Source organism: Cupressus sempervirens, chromosome 4 (genome assembly GCF_028749045.1).
Source record: "Cupressus sempervirens isolate cs-2001-9-10 chromosome 4, ASM2874904v1, whole genome shotgun sequence".
NCBI classification, from domain to species: domain Eukaryota; kingdom Viridiplantae; phylum Streptophyta; class Pinopsida; order Cupressales; family Cupressaceae; genus Cupressus; species Cupressus sempervirens.
This window is the reverse complement of record NC_143121.1, coordinates 704,519,615-704,538,831: the sequence shown is the minus strand read 5'-3', so window position 1 is coordinate 704,538,831 and position 19,217 is coordinate 704,519,615. Positions and strand designations below refer to the sequence as shown.

At 33.0% G+C, this 19,217-nt stretch overlaps 1 long non-coding RNA gene across 3 annotated transcripts in view; it reads right to left on the bottom strand.

Annotated features, from left to right (window-relative positions):
* LOC149563207 (uncharacterized) overlaps positions 1–16,499 on the bottom strand; it is a 100,693-nt gene extending 84,194 nt beyond the window's left edge. Inside the window, exons 1-3 of one of the 3 annotated variants that reach the window (XR_016364027.1) lie at positions 15,829–16,499; positions 15,596–15,727; positions 10,973–11,095 (exon numbers count right to left, since the gene is read on the bottom strand). This is a non-coding gene — a long non-coding RNA (uncharacterized LOC149563207). The remainder of the gene's footprint in view (positions 1–10,972; positions 11,096–15,595; positions 15,728–15,828) is intronic. The other 2 variants (XR_016364028.1, XR_016364029.1) reach the window with 2 other exon arrangements.
* Between the last annotated feature and the right edge of the window lie 2,718 nt (positions 16,500–19,217).

Sequence of the window (19,217 nt, the reverse complement as noted above, 5' to 3'; positions counted from 1 at the left end):
CAATAAATAAAACATTAAACATTTTAACATAATCAAAATACGTACCTTTAATGGTTTATGTTGGCATTCTCATCACTTCAATATAATACATATTTTTGTAAGTGCACATAGATATAAAAAAGCTGACACCATAGTATTAATTTATACAAGATTATATCTAATAGGTATGAATCTTAAATCACCATGGTTGAGGACCTAGCGACTGCATTACAAAATACACACATTGGACATGCATGAGCTGGTTGGACAATAAATAAAACATTAAACATTTTAACATAATCAAAATACGTACCTTTAATGGTTTATGTTGGCATTCTCATCACTTCAATATAATACATATTTTTGTAAGTGCACATAGATATAAAAAAGCTGACACCATAGTATTAATTTATACAAGATTATATCTAATAGGTATGAATCTTAAATCACCATGGTTGAGGACCTAGCGACTGCATTACAAAATACACACATTGGACATGCATGAGCTGGTTGGACAATAAATAAAACATTAAACATTTTAACATAATCAAAATACGTACCTTTAATGGTTTATGTTGGCATTCTCATCACTTCAATATAATACATATTTTTGTAAGTGCACATAGATATAAAAAAGCTGACACCATAGTATTAATTTATACAAGATTATATCTAATAGGTATGAATCTTAAATCACCATGGTTGAGGACCTAGCGACTGCATTACAAAATACACACATTGGACATGCATGAGCTGGTTGGACAATAAATAAAACATTAAACATTTTAACATAATCAAAATACGTACCTTTAATGGTTTATGTTGGCATTCTCATCACTTCAATATAATACATATTTTTGTAAGTGCACATAGATATAAAAAAGCTGACACCATAGTATTAATTTATACAAGATTATATCTATTAAAATATGTATATTTAAATGTTTGTACACCATGAGAAGATATGGAGATAAAATAATCTTCCAGGTGATACACATATTTAGATATGCATACCTTAGTAGGCATAACCTTGGATAAATATTAAATATGATGTCATCATAATAATATATATATGTGTGTGTGTGTGCAAATATATGTATATAACTTTATAAATTATCCTTTTGATTACGTAACCTTCAAGTCCTCTTTCATATTTATTCTTTCCTTATAAGAGGAGAGAATGTACACTTGGCATTTTATATCAATGATTCAAAAAGATGGTTCTTCTTCTTTTCTTATAAATGATCATAGAGTCACAGCTTCTTGGAAGCCTTTATTATTTCAAATGCCTCCTTTATTTATACAAGTTGGGAGAACCAAAAATACATATTCTGCATTTTATACCTTTGCTCTCCTACGTTTCCCTTATTTTTATTTTGTTGTGAATGATTCAGGACAAGTCATATTCATTGTTACTTTAAGCTCTCCACTTTGGATTGCTCACGTCAAGAAGAGTCGGTTGCTTAGAGTCAAGCCAAGCCCCACGTCTTCTAGACCAGGTTATGTGGTCAGATTTTCTAATCATAAATTGTTATGTATATATTTGCATTTGAATTTACAACAGTAAGAAATGTGTCCATGAATTCCATGCATTAATATTGAAATTGCAATATCAAATAAACATTCAATGACTCCATTCTTCTCATGTTGAGTCGAGATCAAATGTATATGATATGCTCAGACGTCTCTGTTACTGGTGGATTTCAAAATCAAACTATATTTCTTGTAAGTCCGTTAAGAGAAGTTCTCAGGTCATAAAGACCATGTTATAACATACTGAAAATATATAATATTCTTTACACCAGCTGAAGTTCAGCAAAAAGAGTTGGATTACTCTAGGATTTGAACACCTAGGACTCACCGGTTGTATGGCCAAGAAAGAGGGTGAAGAGGTGAGAGAAAATCTGAAAGAATATGAAACCAGAATCTGAAGTGATTCAATGAATTTATTACTTTTAAAACAATCATTAAATTGCTCATGTATGTCCACTTAATTTATCTTGTTGTCAAAGTCGAATGGTGGGATTAAGTACCAAGATGCTCCGTGGCTGACAAGGTGTTCCATGTCTATTTTGGGTAGGAGGGTCTTTTTAGTTAGAGAAAGTGTGGGGATAAATTTAAGGTCTATGGTTGGGTGGTTAAGCTCCTGACAATGTTTCCCCTCTCCACAAGATGTTAAGACGTACATCAGACAAAGATAAGTTGAGCATTCAAACATTTACTGGTAACAGGTATTTTATTTTTCTAATGCTTATTCAAATAGAAGATAAGATGGATTGATTTAAATCATCATTTCAATTGTTTCCTTAAATGAAAGCAACTCTTCTCATCAATGTAATTGGCAACCAATTAGATCGGTGGATCTTCCTACTAAACATGGAATATATTTCAGTCTCATGGATTGTTATTTCAATCTTTCATTTATTTGAATAATGAATATGAACGTATTTTCTAACTGAATGTCATTGCCATAATTAGCAATGGAAGGAACAATGGTATTTGATGCCCTAAATGATGCAATGATATTTGATGCCCTAACTGATACAGTGGTATTTAATGCCCTAAATGATAAAATGATATTTGATGTCCTAAATGATATAGTGGTATTCGATGTTAATTGTCATTTGTTCCTAAGTGGTGTTTATGGACTAACCTAAGTTTTGTAGAAGCATCCCTAGACGGATTTCAATTTCGAACTCTAGGGTACATAGATTTTAATTTCCTTAGTAAATTCATTGATGGTGTCTTCAATTGTTAATTACGAAATTTCCATTTAACTGGTTGTAACCGTTAATCTCATTCACATGAACATAACTAATATAACTATCTGCCTACAAAAATGAAGTAATAATTGTATTTCTTTGATATGTTAGTTGTTAGTTAAGACCCAAGAAAAGTGGATGTTACATTGCTGTTTAGTCAATTAGGAACTTGAATATGGTATCTTGAAGAATGTTTAGTGAAGATAATATGAGGTTATTTGATCAGTGGGTTCAATTGTCCTCCTTTCAACTCCTAACAAGGTTGGCACAACTCCTGACAGGGTTGAAATCTCCTGACAGGGATTCAAAGTCTCCTAACGGGGACTCATATGTACTGATTGTATCTTACTGGCTCCTTTCATAGGGATCTTTTATATTAGTATGTCATCTTGTGGGCATCATCCCCACCGGGGTTTTTCCTCCGATCAAGAGTTTCCCTAGCTAACGTATCTAGTGTTATTGTGCATGGTTATCTTTTTATGGTTGTTGCATCTATTGTTTACATGTTTCAGAATTAATAAAGATATTGAAAGTTGTTTCAAATGCATAACTGATTCACCCCCCCCCCCCCCCTTCTATTATCTTGGTGGACTTTACTATTAAACAATATGCCCCATTGGAGAACTCCTAAGGGAGAAACTAAGTGCCAAACACATTATACGACAAACACCTACAAATAAATTAAAAATAGAAATGAGCCCTAAGATATACTAAATCAATCAGTCCCATATACAAAGTTTTTAATATTTTATGACTGGGATATTACAGTCCTCTCCCAAAAATTGCTTGTCCTTAGTAGTGCCAGATGTTCTAAAATGTGTTCACCTTCCCAAGTGGCATCCTCGAGTGGAAGATGTTTCCAATGTACCAAGAATTCCTTGATGGTGCGGTTCCTCAATTTCCTCTCTCGAATGTGAAGGATTTGGTTAGGTTCCAATACCGATTTCCCTTCTCCATTAAGAGGTGGTATGTCAACCAATACAGTGATATTTTGCCCCATGGTTTTCTTCAAGCAGGATATGTAGAAGATATTGTAGATGCATCTTCCCTCTAACAACTCAAGTTCATAGGCAACTTCACTTATGCGTTGAGTTACACTGTTACATCCCAAATTTTTGACCTAATTTTAAACTTGTTCATAACCGTTGGATTTAACGAATTATTCTTTCATGATCATGTGAAATAGTTAGTTATTTATATACATTGTATTCACTGTTAATGAAAATGGTCGTTAACCAATAACAGTTATTAGGTAACTAATAATTGTTTGATTTAAAATAACGATTAATATGTTTTTATGAATTATTATGGAATTATTATTATGGCGAAAGTGTTTTCATGGGTGATTGCAGGAGAAGATGAAGAGGGGGGAAGCATTACTAAACAAGATCATCGAAATGGGATGTTCGCTTAGTTCAATCACCTGGATCGGGAGGTATGACCTTAAACTTCCTTGGAATGGATGCGATGATTTGACCACAGGATACATTTAAGGGACCTGGATGAGCTATTAAGAAAATAATCTAGGAAAAACATAAAATAATCTAATTTAAAATATAAGACATACCTCAAGAGATTTTTAATTAATCTTCATCATATTATTATAATAAATACTTACGTACACATTAATATAAAAATGAAATGGCACCAATAAATTATAATAACATAATTTAATGATGTCACCCCATTGATATACTTACATGAACGTATATAAGAATATATTATAATAATAAATGAAAATTATAATCTTTTCAACTCCTCTTTTCAACTTATTATTTCATTCCTTCTTCCCTCTCTTTTCATAATTCGATTTATTTACTTGGAATCCGAATGGTTTTTAAATCTTTAAACCGATGGAAGCCGAGAAGCCATGGCTAGTCCTTTAAGAAGAAGTCAAGATAGGCGTCAGACATCTCTGACCCCAACTTTCCATCCTTTTTTGCTACGTTTACCACATACCCCGTCTGCATAAGTCGAGTTCCATGTCCTCACTACTTTCTTCTTACTTCCGCCAGTACCTTGCAAATTTCCAAACCAAGCAATAGTCGAATTGGGTGATATAACTAAGCTGAGTAAGAGTTCCGACTAGAGGACGGAAGGGTGCCAAACTCAAGTCAGAGGCTCATTCGCATACATATCAAGTTCTAAATGTTTTCCATCGGAATTAATACTTTCATCTTTTCTGAATGTAAGTCCAACTACAGCAGGCTAGGCATAGAAATCAAATATTAGGGCTGAGATTAATATATTTTGCTTTGTTGTTGGCCTCTTACGAATTTCATAGAGTTGACATTTTGGTTCTTTATTTAATATCATTGTATCTTAAACCACCATTAAGAAGTTGAATGGTAACTGTAGGAGTCTTATAATGATTGTATGAACCATCACCAATAATATGGATATCAATGTCAATAATCATGTTGTCTTAAACCATGATATAATGAGCAGAATGCTCATAAATTCTCTAACACCTAGGATTCATCGGTAATGAAGCCATGAAATGGTGAAGAGGTGTAAATAAAAGGGATAGAGTGCTCATAAACTTTCAGGCACCTAGTATTCACCGGCAATGAAGCCATGAAATGGTGAAGAGGTGTAAATAAAAGGGATAGAGTGCTCATAAACTTTCAGGCACCTAGTATTCACCGGCAATGAACCCATGAAATGGTGAAGAGGTGTAAATAAAAGGAACAGAGTGCTCATAATCTTTCAAGCACCTAGGATTCATCGACTATGAAGCCACATATGGTGAAGAGGTGGAATGAACCTGCAAGGAAACAGAAAAGAAATTAGATATGAATATCTTAAATAATGAAATACAAATAGCTCATGCTTATCCCTGTAATAGAATTTGTTGTCAAGTCGAGTGGTGGTGATCGGGTCAATGTACCCACCAAAAATCCTTGGCCAAGGTAGTTTATTAGCATATGTGTCATCTAATGATCACTTGATGTCGGAAACATCAGTTATATAGGTATAACTGAGAGGGCACTCAAAACACTCAGATGCTCGGATGGCTGGACAAAAGAACATCCCAAGCCCGATCCCGAGTTAGGGAGGGCCATTCTAATATGTTAGGATGTGTGGGGATAAGTATGGTCTGAGTTTGGGATGTTAAGCCTATGTCAATGACTCTCCTCTCACCAATGCCGAGGCTTGCACAACCAGATAAAAGATCTTTCGATGATACTTGTATGTTTTCATTCTTCCTTGTTAAGTATTTACTTTACTTGTTAATCATTTATCAAGGATTACATATATGTTAGTTTGTCGTTTTATTTCAGTAGAATATGACTACAGTTAGAATAGTTAATTGTCATTTAAATTGAATAAGAATATGTATATTTCCAGTTAAGTATGATTACAGTTAAGATAGATAGTCATTACTCTATTTATTTCAGCTGACCATGAAGTTACAGTTAAGATTAATTAATAATCATCATGAATATTATTACAATTATCTTATGTTATTTGTTAAAGAAGTCATTGACATGTGAAATAGATCCAGTTACTTTTATGAACATTGGGATATCATCAAATTCATACTAGACTGGAATATAGCTAGACCTTTCGTTAACCCAAATGGTTGGACCAAAAACTCAAAATGACATCGGAAAGTCATCTTTTCCACATCTTGTTATCTCATGCAGATTTGATGATATCCATAATGGAGATCTAGTTTAGAAAAATAAATTGTGTCATGCAACTCATCTAGCAACTCATTGATCATGGGAATAGGGTATATGTTCTTGATCATATTCTTGTTCAACATGCGGTAGTCCACACACATGCATATTGTGTCATTCTTTTTAACTAGTACCACTGATGATACAAAGGGGCTAGAACTAGATCAGATCCATTCCTTGTCGAGTAGTTCTTGAATTGTCTTTTCAATCTCATATTTAAACTTCTTGGGGTGGTGGTACAGTGTGGTTATGACTAGCTTCGCATCAATGTCTAAGTCAACGATATGCTCAAAGCCTCGGTTGGGAGGTATGCCAAGTGGAATGTCAGAAAAAACCCAATCATGTTTATCCAAAATGCCCTGAAGCTCATCATCTTGGTAGAACATGTAAAACAATTTTTCATATCTAAATCAAGACATTTTATACTAAAAACTCCTAACATTTATATAGATAATTGAATCCTTTTCACATGACAATGACTACTTTTAACAATTAACAAAAAATAACCGCAATCATATTCAAGATCAACTATTAACTATTGAATAAGGTAATTTCACGGTCAACTGAAATAAATAGATTCATGACTAACTATCATAATTGTAATCATGATAAACATAATCATATTCAATTGAAATAACAATTAACTATTTGTAATGGTAGTCATGTTCAACTGAAATAAATAAATTGACGACTAACTATCATAACTGTATTCATGATCAATTATTAACAAGTAAAGTAAATGCTTAACAAGAAAGAACGTAACATACAAGCATCATCGGAAGATCATTTATCTGGTTGTGCAAGCCCCGGCATTGGTAAGAGGAGAAGCATTGACATAAGCTTAACCTCCCAACCTCGGACCATACTTATTCCCACACATTCTATTATATTAAAATAGCCCTCCCTACCTTAGAATTGGGCTTAGGATGTTCTTCAGTCAAGCCATCCAAACATCCTGGTGTTTTAAGTGTCCACTCAGTTATGCCTACATAACTGGCACTACGGACATCAAGTGATCATTAGATGGCGCATATGCCTATAAACTACCTTGGCCAAGGATTTCTGATGGGTTCAATGACCCAATCACCACTGCTCGACTTGACAACAGGTTTCATTACAGGGATGAGCATGAGCTATATATATATATATATTTCATTTAAGTTAATCATGTTTAACTTCTCTTTTGCTTTCTTGCAAATTGTTCCACCTCTTCACCATACATGGCTTCTTGCCAGTGAATCCCAGATGTATTGATAGTTTATGAGCATTCTACTCTTGATATCTTTTATCATGAATTTCAACATTATATAACTTATTCTTTGGTAAGAGTCATCCATATAGGTTCCTGATATATTCATAAAGGAAAACAAACAACTTCTTTTATGATGATTTTGAATTTAACAAAAGTAAAAAGACTGTACATTATGAATTACAGTGTTTATTCAGCAGGTAAGAAGAAACATGATCATGGACAAAGAAAGGAGGTTCGGCTATTATAGGAAAAGAACATATTGAAATGGTAATCACATGACCTGGTGTATAAACTGATTATGTTGAATCCTTGCAATTCCGGATTATCAATCTACTCTCCTTAGACGTTATAGATGTAACTATGCAGTGAACTTTATTTCCTTTGAACCCGAGTTCATGTGGCGGAGTTGCTGCTTGAATGGATGTTTATACTAGAAGATGGAGGTTGCAGTTCACGGTAATGTGTGATAGTAGTGCTGAGTGAAATAAGAAAAAGGCAGAGGTAATGAAGGAAATCGGGGTGTGTGGAATACCAAAGTCAAGCATATAAATAAAAAAGGGTGTCAAGTTTCATACACGGCTCTAGTTAAAAGAAAGGTCGTGCCTTATTGGCTTCCGTCAATTATGTAACATATGTCAATTTGAAATACCAAGTGTTTAAATCGATAAGGAAAGAGAGGGAGAACAAATTAAAAATAAAAGGTTGGAAAGAGAAGTTGGAAAGATTATAATTTCGAATATTATTATAATATGTATATATACATACGTTCATGTAAGTGTATCAATGCGGTGACATCATTAAATACGTTATTATAATTTATTGGTGTCATTTCATTTTTATATTTATATGTTCGTATATAAATATATATAATAATAATATAGTGAAAGATCAACTAAAAAGCTTTAGGTATGTTTTTGATTATTTTATGTTTAGATTATTTTCTTAAAAGCTCATGCAGGTCCCATGAATGTATCCTGTGATCGAGTCGTTGCGTCTTTTCCAAGAAAGTTTAAGGTCATACCTGTCGATCTTGATGACTAAATTAAGCGAACATCCCATTCCGATGATCCCGTTTAGCAATGCTTCCCCCCTTCTACATCTTCTCCTGCAATCACCCATGAAAACACTTTCGCCATAATAATAATTCTATAATAATTCCATATAAACATAATAATCATTATTTTAAATCAAGCAACTGCTAATCATCTAATAACAGTTAATGGTTAATGAGCATCTCACTAAAAATTAATTTAATGTATAAAAATAACTACCTATTTCACATGATCATGAAAGAATAATCTGTTAAACCAACGGTTATGAACAAGTTTAAAATTGGGTCAAATTTTTGGGATGTAATAGAATGCATGTTGCCCTTTTATGGGTTCTATCAAAATGAAGCAATGCACATTACCCAAGCAACATTGTCATGTTGGCCACCATACATCGTGCTGAAACCTCCTTCGGTCCCTCATTCACCATCCTTCTTGCGACAACCTACTTTCAATCAACTATGAAGAAGAAGTTTGTCCTTTTAAAGTTCTGTGTACTCGTCCAGTGTTTCCATCCACTAGATGTCTAGAATGACCTCCATGTCATCCAGATCCAATATAAAGAAGTCCTCTGTCACCGTGTGGTTTCCGATAGTAATGCTCAGTTGAGGCACTAGGTAGGTGCATGATAAGAGTGTTCTTCCGGCCACCTTGACTTGGAATCCTATGTATGCCTCCGTAGGTAAACCCATTCGCTTTATAACTGATGAGTTTGTGAAATTAAGTGTAGCTCCATTGTCCACTATTACTGACCCTCTATCCTTGGAGTGTTCCCTGTACCTTGAAAACCATGCACCTCGAGCTACCGACAAGAGCAATGGTGCCTCTGCATTGTACCAGTGCGGCAATCCTCTTTGTACAGTTTAAGTTGACCTCCTTGGGAACCTCATGTTGGTTGTCTTCTTCAACTGTTGAATCCTCCTGTTCTTCCTCACCATCTAACATGACTTTACATGTAGTGTACTTTTCCTTCCTAAGCATTTGTGCTTTGGTTCCCACGGCTCCTTACAGTTGAAAAATAGTCTCCTCCTCCTGAGTTCTTGTCTAATAGCTTCATCCAACAAAGGCTTCTTTGGTTTGTCTTTCCCTTCGGAGCCAATGATGGCTTGGTGTGTGAATAACCCCAAGAAGATGAGGTTGATGATGTCAATTGTGATTCAATGCATATTTTTCAATAGATTTGATGTCGTCACATCGCATTGTGATACCACAAGCCTACCAAGTATTCGCCGAGGATTTCCACCATTAGGCATTGACCTTTGTTTGACATATGTGATAGCTTTGAAGGCCGGAGAAGTAATACCCACTAAAAATTGATTTATGGCCAAATACTTCGGCACTGACTGTTCTACGGTTGTTTGAATTATAAGTCGACTATCTTTCACCAGTTTGAATGCAATAGTAATTTGTTAGTATTTCATTATGTAATAAAGGCACTAAAATGATTGGGAGGAATATACCATCATAAATGATTCAATTCACCCCAACATTAGCAAACTATGAATTGTGAAATGTGCAACTAAGATCACTCATGGATGGGATTGGGCCCATAGGAGATTTGATGACTATTGACCGAGTTTAGGATAATTAAAGGTAACTGAAGTAGCTTATGTATTGTTACTGAAATCTATGGGTTTAGTTGAGGTAAATAATGCCCTGAAAGGTCAGCATGGGGGGGTTTGATTGAGGTGAGTCAAGGCCCACTGAATGATACAGCTCAATTTATGTAATTCAGGGACCACTGGGGATTTGGGATTCAACTGAGCTAACTCACATTCACAGTGAATGATATGAATCTAAGATGATGCACTTCATACACCGTGGATAGAATTGGCAATTAGTTGACAATTTTCCCATGAAAGCTAAAGCTCAATGTAATTTTTGGTCTTTTTAGTTAGGTAATTTCCCAAATTATATCCACTTAAGTCATCATTCAAGACTTCAAAACTTTTCTACTGTGATGACGAAAAATTATTCTAAACAGCCAATACACAATAGACCATTCCTACAAAGTTTCATAATTCAAGGCAATAAGTACACAAAGATAGGTTTAAAATATCATTAAAAATCTATCATTTCAGAACAGTCAGTAGGAACAAATGAAGTACGACAATGCTTATGACTACCCCTATCTCCAAAAATGTATGTAAGAAACTGCAGCCATGAATTTTAATAGCATGTTGATGTTTTTCATGAATTGCAAATCCTTAAAAAACAAAGAAAGGCTTTTTGCAGATGGCGTACAATTTCTCACTTGAGGGTAAATCCTTGCTGTGATGATAGCAGTGTCTCCTGCAGCTACACCTTTTACATTAAAAGTCTTTTCTGGACATTAATACATCTGACCATCACATACATCTCCATAAGCTATCTCCAAAACAACAACAAGAAAATTTTAAGAATGAAAGTTGTCATTCAATGAAATATATTGAGAAACAAATTGATTCAATATATTAAACAATGATATCTAGTATCAGTGACATACATAAAAAAGATTAAAAAGAACAAAAAAATAATCGCCTTGGTAGAAATTGCAGTTTATAGAACCATACATTTTTCTTCCCTTTGGAACATCCTGCTGTATGATACTATGAACAATGAGATCCACGCCTTTATTACCATAACATGGCTCAGATATTTTTATTTTTAAAAAAAGGGCAGCAACCTCAAACTGAAAATTATACATAGATTAAATCATTTACAAATCTTACTGTGGAGAGTGGCAAAAGGCCTCTACTATAACATCAGTTATCTATTGTTTAAGTTTCATGATTCCACAAACATCAAATGTTACTTTAATAAAGTATGAAAAGCGCAGTCCCAAAAGTCATTTTAATATGCAGCTTTGAAACACCATTTCATCATTCACAAACCCATTGTTGTTTCGTTTCATTTCTATTTTCCATGTTTCTTTACTACTTTAAATGTAATCCCTCCCTTTCCCCCCCCTTGCTACAGTAAACCCTCATACACCCCAATTCTTCTCTATTTGAAAGTTAGCTGGGGGCCAGTTTCACATGGAACCATTTCCAACGTCTTATAGGGCAATGGGAGGTGCACATGTTTCAGCTAACTTAGCTCTAATATGGTACACATCATACATATTACAAAGTATCCGGGTGCTAATTTGAAGATAAGTTTAATTTGGATATTTTTAATGATCGTTTCAAACATCAGCTACGGTGACTTAGTGGAAAAAATTGACAGTCCAAAGTACAAATGCTGTTAAGGTATAGCACTGTGAAGGAAATAATAGAAACACCAATCCTATAAGCATAATGTTCTCTAGTTTTTGCATAAATAATCAAATAAATCAAATTATATATATTTGCATCTCATAAGAAGGGTAAGGATTTTTCTCAATTGACAAGCTCGGAAATAAATAAGTAAACCCTGCAAAAAATGATTAGTGTTGATAACCAGCACATATAGAATTATTAGTCAAATTCATCTACTAGTTGAACTGAGTGATTTAATAACAAAGTAGAATTTTAATTGCCATCAACCATAGGAATCCCAAAATCATCACAAATATAGAAAACGATAGAATGAACATTTTACATATGAGAGGAGAACCAAACCTAGATATTTCCTAAATGGAAAAGTGAATCTTAAGGCTTCTTGTATCATTATTTTACTAACGGTATAAGAAACTTTTTCAACCACTGCCTTGTGATTATTTTTTCCTTTCGTGATCTGTTGAAAAAGAAATAAAGCTTTCTCATGCAATTTACAGACTAAACTACAAAAGGGAACATCAATGATAGACAGTGCATGAATAAAAATCTGTATTCTCTTAATTGTCCATCCCAACTGCCACATGCTTCCTTGTAGTAGTGATGGCCAGATTTACATAGGCAGCCTACAGGGCATTTATTTCATAGGTCATGCTACTTTCTTAATCTTACAACTAGCTAATCACAACCATTGCAGAAATGAGTTTTTGTTTCTGAGTTTGATTCACCTTTTTGGTTTCCTTGGTTCTCTTGCATCCTGATGATGGATCATGTAGTATGATCCGAAACGTTGATGGTGAAAAATCCTTGGTTCTCTTGCATCTTGATGATGGATCATGTAGTATGATCCAAAATGTTGATGGTAAAAAATTGCTACACAATCGAACCCAGAGACGAGAATTCATTATCATGGATTGTGGAAATCTGATATACTCATTGTAGAAATTTCGCTGTTAACAGCAGGGGAATTAAATTTTGGAGAATTTCTGAGGAAATTGTACACTTACAACACACATTCTCTTGAAAATTCCATCAAGAAAATAATGAGCAGTATGCAAACATTATTACAGCATATACACCACATAACATTATATTACAGCTACAGCTGAGATTTGGCTATTAACACCAATGATGTGGCTGTAGTGAAGCCTATGATCTAGGGCCTCAAGTTGGGGATGGAATTAATTATTAAGCTAAAGTTCAAACATTAGGAGATCAAGACCACTTCTTTCGATGTTAACCCCTTCATCCACACTCGTAGTTGTACCTAGCATTCATGTAGTGGATAATTTATCCTGGTGCATCTATTCTTCTATTTGTAAAGTTTTGGGGCTGTTTCCTAGCTTCAGGGCCACCATGCTGCCTTTAAAGCGAGAAAAATAAGCTCACAGATGTTGATGGTGGGATCCAAAACAAGGGCCACATTTAGGAGAATCTCTACCAAGGACTAGAAAGGAAATACAGATAATCATTATATAGAAAAGTTTTCTGGTTATAAAAATATATATATTATTATGTGAGATGCCTTTATAATTAACCGCACGCTAAGTAGACAATAGAGGTGATGGACAAATTAACTAGATCAGTTAAGCCAAAGGTTCCACTTCCAACTACACATGAAAAAGGCATTGGGTTTCTAGCTAAAACTATAGTAGTGATCATAAGACAAGGTAGAAGATTAAGTCTAATGAAGTAGGATATGCTAAGAGCCCACTTTGCAGCAAGTGAAAATTATAGTAGGAAACACTTGCATTTTTGCAACTTGTATGTTAGACATATCAAGTCTTATTTGAAAATGTATGTAAATGCACATCCCTTTCTCCCTGTTGAACTAGATACATCTCATTATAAGACGGAACCAAGTATACTTGGACATAATTTTTAAGAAATATAAATTAAGATACTGCGGAAGTAATTAGGAAAGAGATCAAGGAATGGCAAAGCTGTACTAAGATGAATATAGATTAATTAAAGGATATGAATTTTATGAGGGCAGCCCCATGGATGTCCTGTACTTATCCATATAGTCTACTTCTTCATTAGAGGACCATAGCAAGAACATTGTGTGCCCTCAAATTCTTCATTAGAGGACCATAGCAAGAACATTGTGTGCCCTCAATAATAAAGTTTGCTTACAGATGCATGAGTTGAACCATCCATCAAATGCCACTGACCATGGAAGGTGTTTTCCATGGCAGGTGTTTTCTTGTGTAAAGCTCTAAGCTATGCAATTAATGGGAAAACCCATGGAGGATTTGACAGATGATCCTTCATGGACTCCTGTGTTTGAGACCAACCATGGAGGACATTTTCACTGCATACCCTAGGTCCATGGAGGACATTTTCACTGCATACCCTAGGTCCTAAGTGAGGTTCTGTAAATCATAAATATCAATTGAAACATGGGCATGTTCCATGTGCCGCATATGCAAGCAGATATTAGGCTTCTCTCTGAAATGACAATAGAACCGTTTATTTCTTTGATATTTTCGAAAGGTGAATAACAATATGCACTTGTTCTAAGTTGCATATCCACTAAGTGCCTTCCTTCCACGAGTAGCTAAAGGTCAATCATCTCTTTGTTTTCTTCTTGAGGTTAATTTATAAGATGGAAATGGTTCCCAGCCAAAAAAATCCAACAGAATACCTTTTAGCTCATAAGCTCTCTTCTTGATGTTGTTTTCTAATTGTAACTCACTCGTTGTTGTCTCTAATGCATTGGAACATCCCACCAAGTTTAAAATATTCTATCACGATTGAGCTTACTGCTTAGGTAGCATATTTGAGGGATTTCTATTCTGTCAGGTTGAACACAAAATGCATTCTGATCTGTACTTGAACTCAAGATGCATTCTGAGCTGCACTTGAACCCATGTTATCATCAAGACTAGAAAAGGTTCACTAGACACAAGAAGCATTAGGTTCCGTATATAAGAGGTTCCTATTCTGTCAGCCTGAACATGAGAACCATTCTTAACTGAGCTTGAACAGCGGTTATCAGCATGACATGGTCCATGGAACTGAGGTTGTTGGTTGTTGATTGTAAGCAGCTATTGCAAAATAAGTTGGATATTTTTTCTATGTCGGAAAGCAAAAAGAAGGGATTGAGAAATAAGTAAACCCACTGGCCAAGAAACAAAAGTACCTCATATAAGTAAAATCCATCGTGCAAAAATTGTAAAAAGTGCTAGACACAATAAATTGAGTTCAATCACTGTGACTCAATATCTTGTACTTTTTTTCTGAAGAATACATGATGCAGTAGATAGCCTTCAGTGCTCTGCAAAGATTGTAAAGAGTGATTGAGCTCAATTTAATGTGTCCTAGACTCCTAGTAAATCTTGGTTGACGTTATATATACCCTTTCGTGCAGTGCAGTGTAGGCTTGAACCCTAATATTAAAGCTTGCAAAAAACTGCCGGACTCAAACATCCTCGAGATATAGAATACCCTTTTCTGAGATGTAATTGGACTTAGTCCTGATTTTAGGAGTGTCTACCACTATCATTCTAAACCCTCATTACCGTTCCACAACTCCACCTGGATGTCAGACTACAACGTAACCAAATTCTTATGATATTCCATGTATTTAAACTAAATTCCTATGAACCATTGGTGCAAGCTATGTTACCTGTTCCTGCCTGCAACGACCCGCTGCAGAATAGGGCAACTTTTAGCGAGAGATTTAACAGTAGAGCCACCAACCCGACCAGTTTCCCTTGTTGCTTCTCATCGGAGGTTCTGCTGCTGCAACATGCAATCCCTTTCAAATGCAAATTATTCTGGCATTGAGTACAAAAAGAAACATGTGCCATATGTCTAAACTAAATTCCTATGAATCACTGTTGTAAGAAGCTATGTTACCTGTTTCTGCATACAAGGACCAGCGGCAGATTAGAGCAACTTTTAGCAAGACATTTACTAGTAGAGACATTCACCCGGCCTGTTTCCCTTGTTTGCTTCTTCACTGGAGGGTCTGCCGCTACATCATATAATCCCTTTCAAATGCAAATTATTAATGCAATGTGTAAAATACAGGAACATCCATAGCAATGTCTGTCTGCATTGTTCTGAGCATTTGAATTTTTGCTTGTCGCCGGCAGCCATCCAGCAAGGGTTCAAGCATGACGAGGGAAGAATGTTCAGAAGCCTGTGGCAGAGCATCCATGCAAAGACTCGCCCTCGTTCTTTGGGCAAGAATTTCGTATTGGATGGATGTTTTCCCATCATACATTTGGCTAGCACACATCATTCCCTACGCCAAGCCGTAGAGAGGTTCGACCCCGCGACCAAACTGTGGACATTCATGCCCAAGTTCCTGCGCAAGATTGCGAGGATTTCAGAAATTGCCGTCTTGAAATACGATCTCTATATGTTAAAGTGGTCCAGAGCGGAAGGCTTCTGGGGTACGATATGGCGAAACTTGACCGTTGAATGGGTTGTTTTTTTCAAACGGCACACAAATTTGGAATCTGATTTTTGAACTTACAGCTCTGTTGGTTTGTTTTTTTTTTTTCCTTTGAAGATCTCCCATTGTTTTGTTTTTGTTTGTTAGTCCCTGCCTTAATAGGCAGGCAGGAGAGTATAGTTTTCACCTTATTTTTACCTATTAATCTTTTTCTTATAAACTTTAAAATATAGTTTAGAGTATAGTATTTGTTAAAATATTTTATTAATATCTATTTTTAATATTCCATATTTTTTTTTATGATTGGTTCTTTTGAATTTTTTCAATGGTTTGAAAGATTTTTCAAACCAGAAAAATACTAAAGTTTGGCACACATCATTATTACTATTATAAAGTTTACTTTTGATTATACACAGACTATGTTGTGCCAATTGAAAGTTTTAAATATCAATTTATGCTGATTTAAGATATAGTAGTTTCAATATTGTTATATATTTGTAAATATTAATTATAGTAATGAATAAATAATAATAAAATTAATCCATTCTTTTAAATTAATCTAATTAATGTATGATATTTCATCCAATCATAAATTCTATTTAAAGTACATAGTATACAATTTTGTCAATTTTTATTTTCTTTTAAAATGAATTCATTCTATATAAAATAATTTTTTATGTTAGAAACAAATGTAAATAATTTATTAAATAAGCTTTTGATTTAAGATTTTAACTTTTTTTTAAATTAAAATTTTATATTATTTTTAAAGTAAAATAAAATTTGAATTAATACATGAAGTTAGTTAAATTTTAATATAACTTTAAAGGTGATAGTCAACTTATCCTTGCAATAGTCCCACGAGCAGAGATACACATTAATTTCTTTCAACTTCAAGATTGTAGCAAGGAGGAATTTGAACATCTTATGTTTGAAAATAAAATCTTATATTGTATAATAATCTTGCTTTGCAATTCTATTTCATTTTAACTCATTCTTCAACCATAGACTATGGCTATAATCTTGTAGCTCAATTCATTACTCTTGTTTCCTATGCAAGATCAATTGCTACCACATCCATATTTTCTAAATATCTAGCTAGAAAATTGAAGGATCATGAAAGCCTATTCTATCACACATAACAAACAATGCTTACAAGAAATTGGATTTATGATGGCACAATGGGTACAAGGGAGCACCAACAAGTTAGGTGCATGTCTATTAAATATTTTGTTGTCAACTGACTCTTCAACACTAGATCTTGAAAATTTAATGTTTATTTTCAATATTAGATAAATTTCACTTTTATCTTTCCCTCTATTTTATACTTTATCTATTTTTTTTACATAAGGCAAGGACTCCTGCTATACACGGCTCTTGTTTTTTTAACTTTCAAGATCTCCCATAATCCATTGTTTTATTTTTATGGTAGTTTGGAATATATTCTCTCCATTATGAGTTCATCATCTATGGGAACCAACTATGGTACGACTTATTTGTACCGTAGAAAACCCTACCAACCTCTACCCTACCTATGACTTGCATGTCTTGCAATGTCCTTTCTTGTCCATTGTCAGTAGTGCATTCTAATGATAGTCCTTCCATGACATTGTTAAGTTTTAACTTTTGAAAAAAAAAAACTTATCTTTTATAAAATAATTTTATCTAAGTGAAAATTAAGACTTGCTAATTTTTTATTTTAATATTTAAAGTACAAAGTAATACTTTGTGGAAGTTTAATAATTTATTTGTAAGTATTAAAAAAAATTAATAAGAAATTAGATTTTTTGTTTAATGTTTGAATTCATAGATTAAAATTTTTAATTTATTTTTTATTTGTAGCAAAGTAAAATTTAGATTAAAAAAATAATTATTATAAAATATAAAAAATGATTTCATAATTTTTAATTATACTAAAGTAATAAATTAGAGAATATAGATATAAAAATATATTATTATTATTAATGATTTACATTCATAATTGTAATTAAGGTCTAAAGTCATTTTAAATAGAGAAATAAGATGAGGCAATTTTTTATTTGAAACAAAAATTATAAATAAATAATTTTATTTTTTTTAAATAAGATGCATAAATATATTTTATTTAAATGAGAAAAAGTAAAATTATTTTGATTGAATTATAAAAGGATATAATATAAATATAAATGTTTTAAAATATTAAAAGGATTATATTTGTAAATCTAAATTAAGAGTAAAACAATATTTGAAATAAAAATTATATTTTAAAAAATAAAAAAATAACTATAATTTAAAATTGTATTTTAAAAAATATAACAGAAAAAATATAATATAAAAATGTGACATTCATTTTTATTCTCTTTAATAATTTTTTTTATTTTCTTACAACTATTAAAATCAAACTTATTATTTTCTCAAAAAAAAAATTTTAAAAATTTATTATTTCCTCAAATTAAAATCAAACTTATTGATGCACTTATTAATTTTATACTTAATTATATTTTGAAGATTGATATGTTCTAAAAATAAAATCATATTTTGAAGATTGATATGTTCTAAAAATAAAATCATATGAAAAAAATGAAGTAAAAAAAAAAATTGTCTATAACTAGTTTACTTCCATTGTACCAAAAAAATTTAATTTTAAATAATTTATTTAATAATTAATTCTTATTTCTCACTTAAATTTAATATTATATAATATTAAGAATAAATAATACAAAAATTATATATTTAATAAATTTAAATTTAAATTTAATTATATGCAAATTGTCATAAGAAAATATTATAAATATTTATAAGATAAAATATTGATAAAATTTAATCAAAACTTTACCAACTCAATATATAATTTCAAACTTCAATTTAT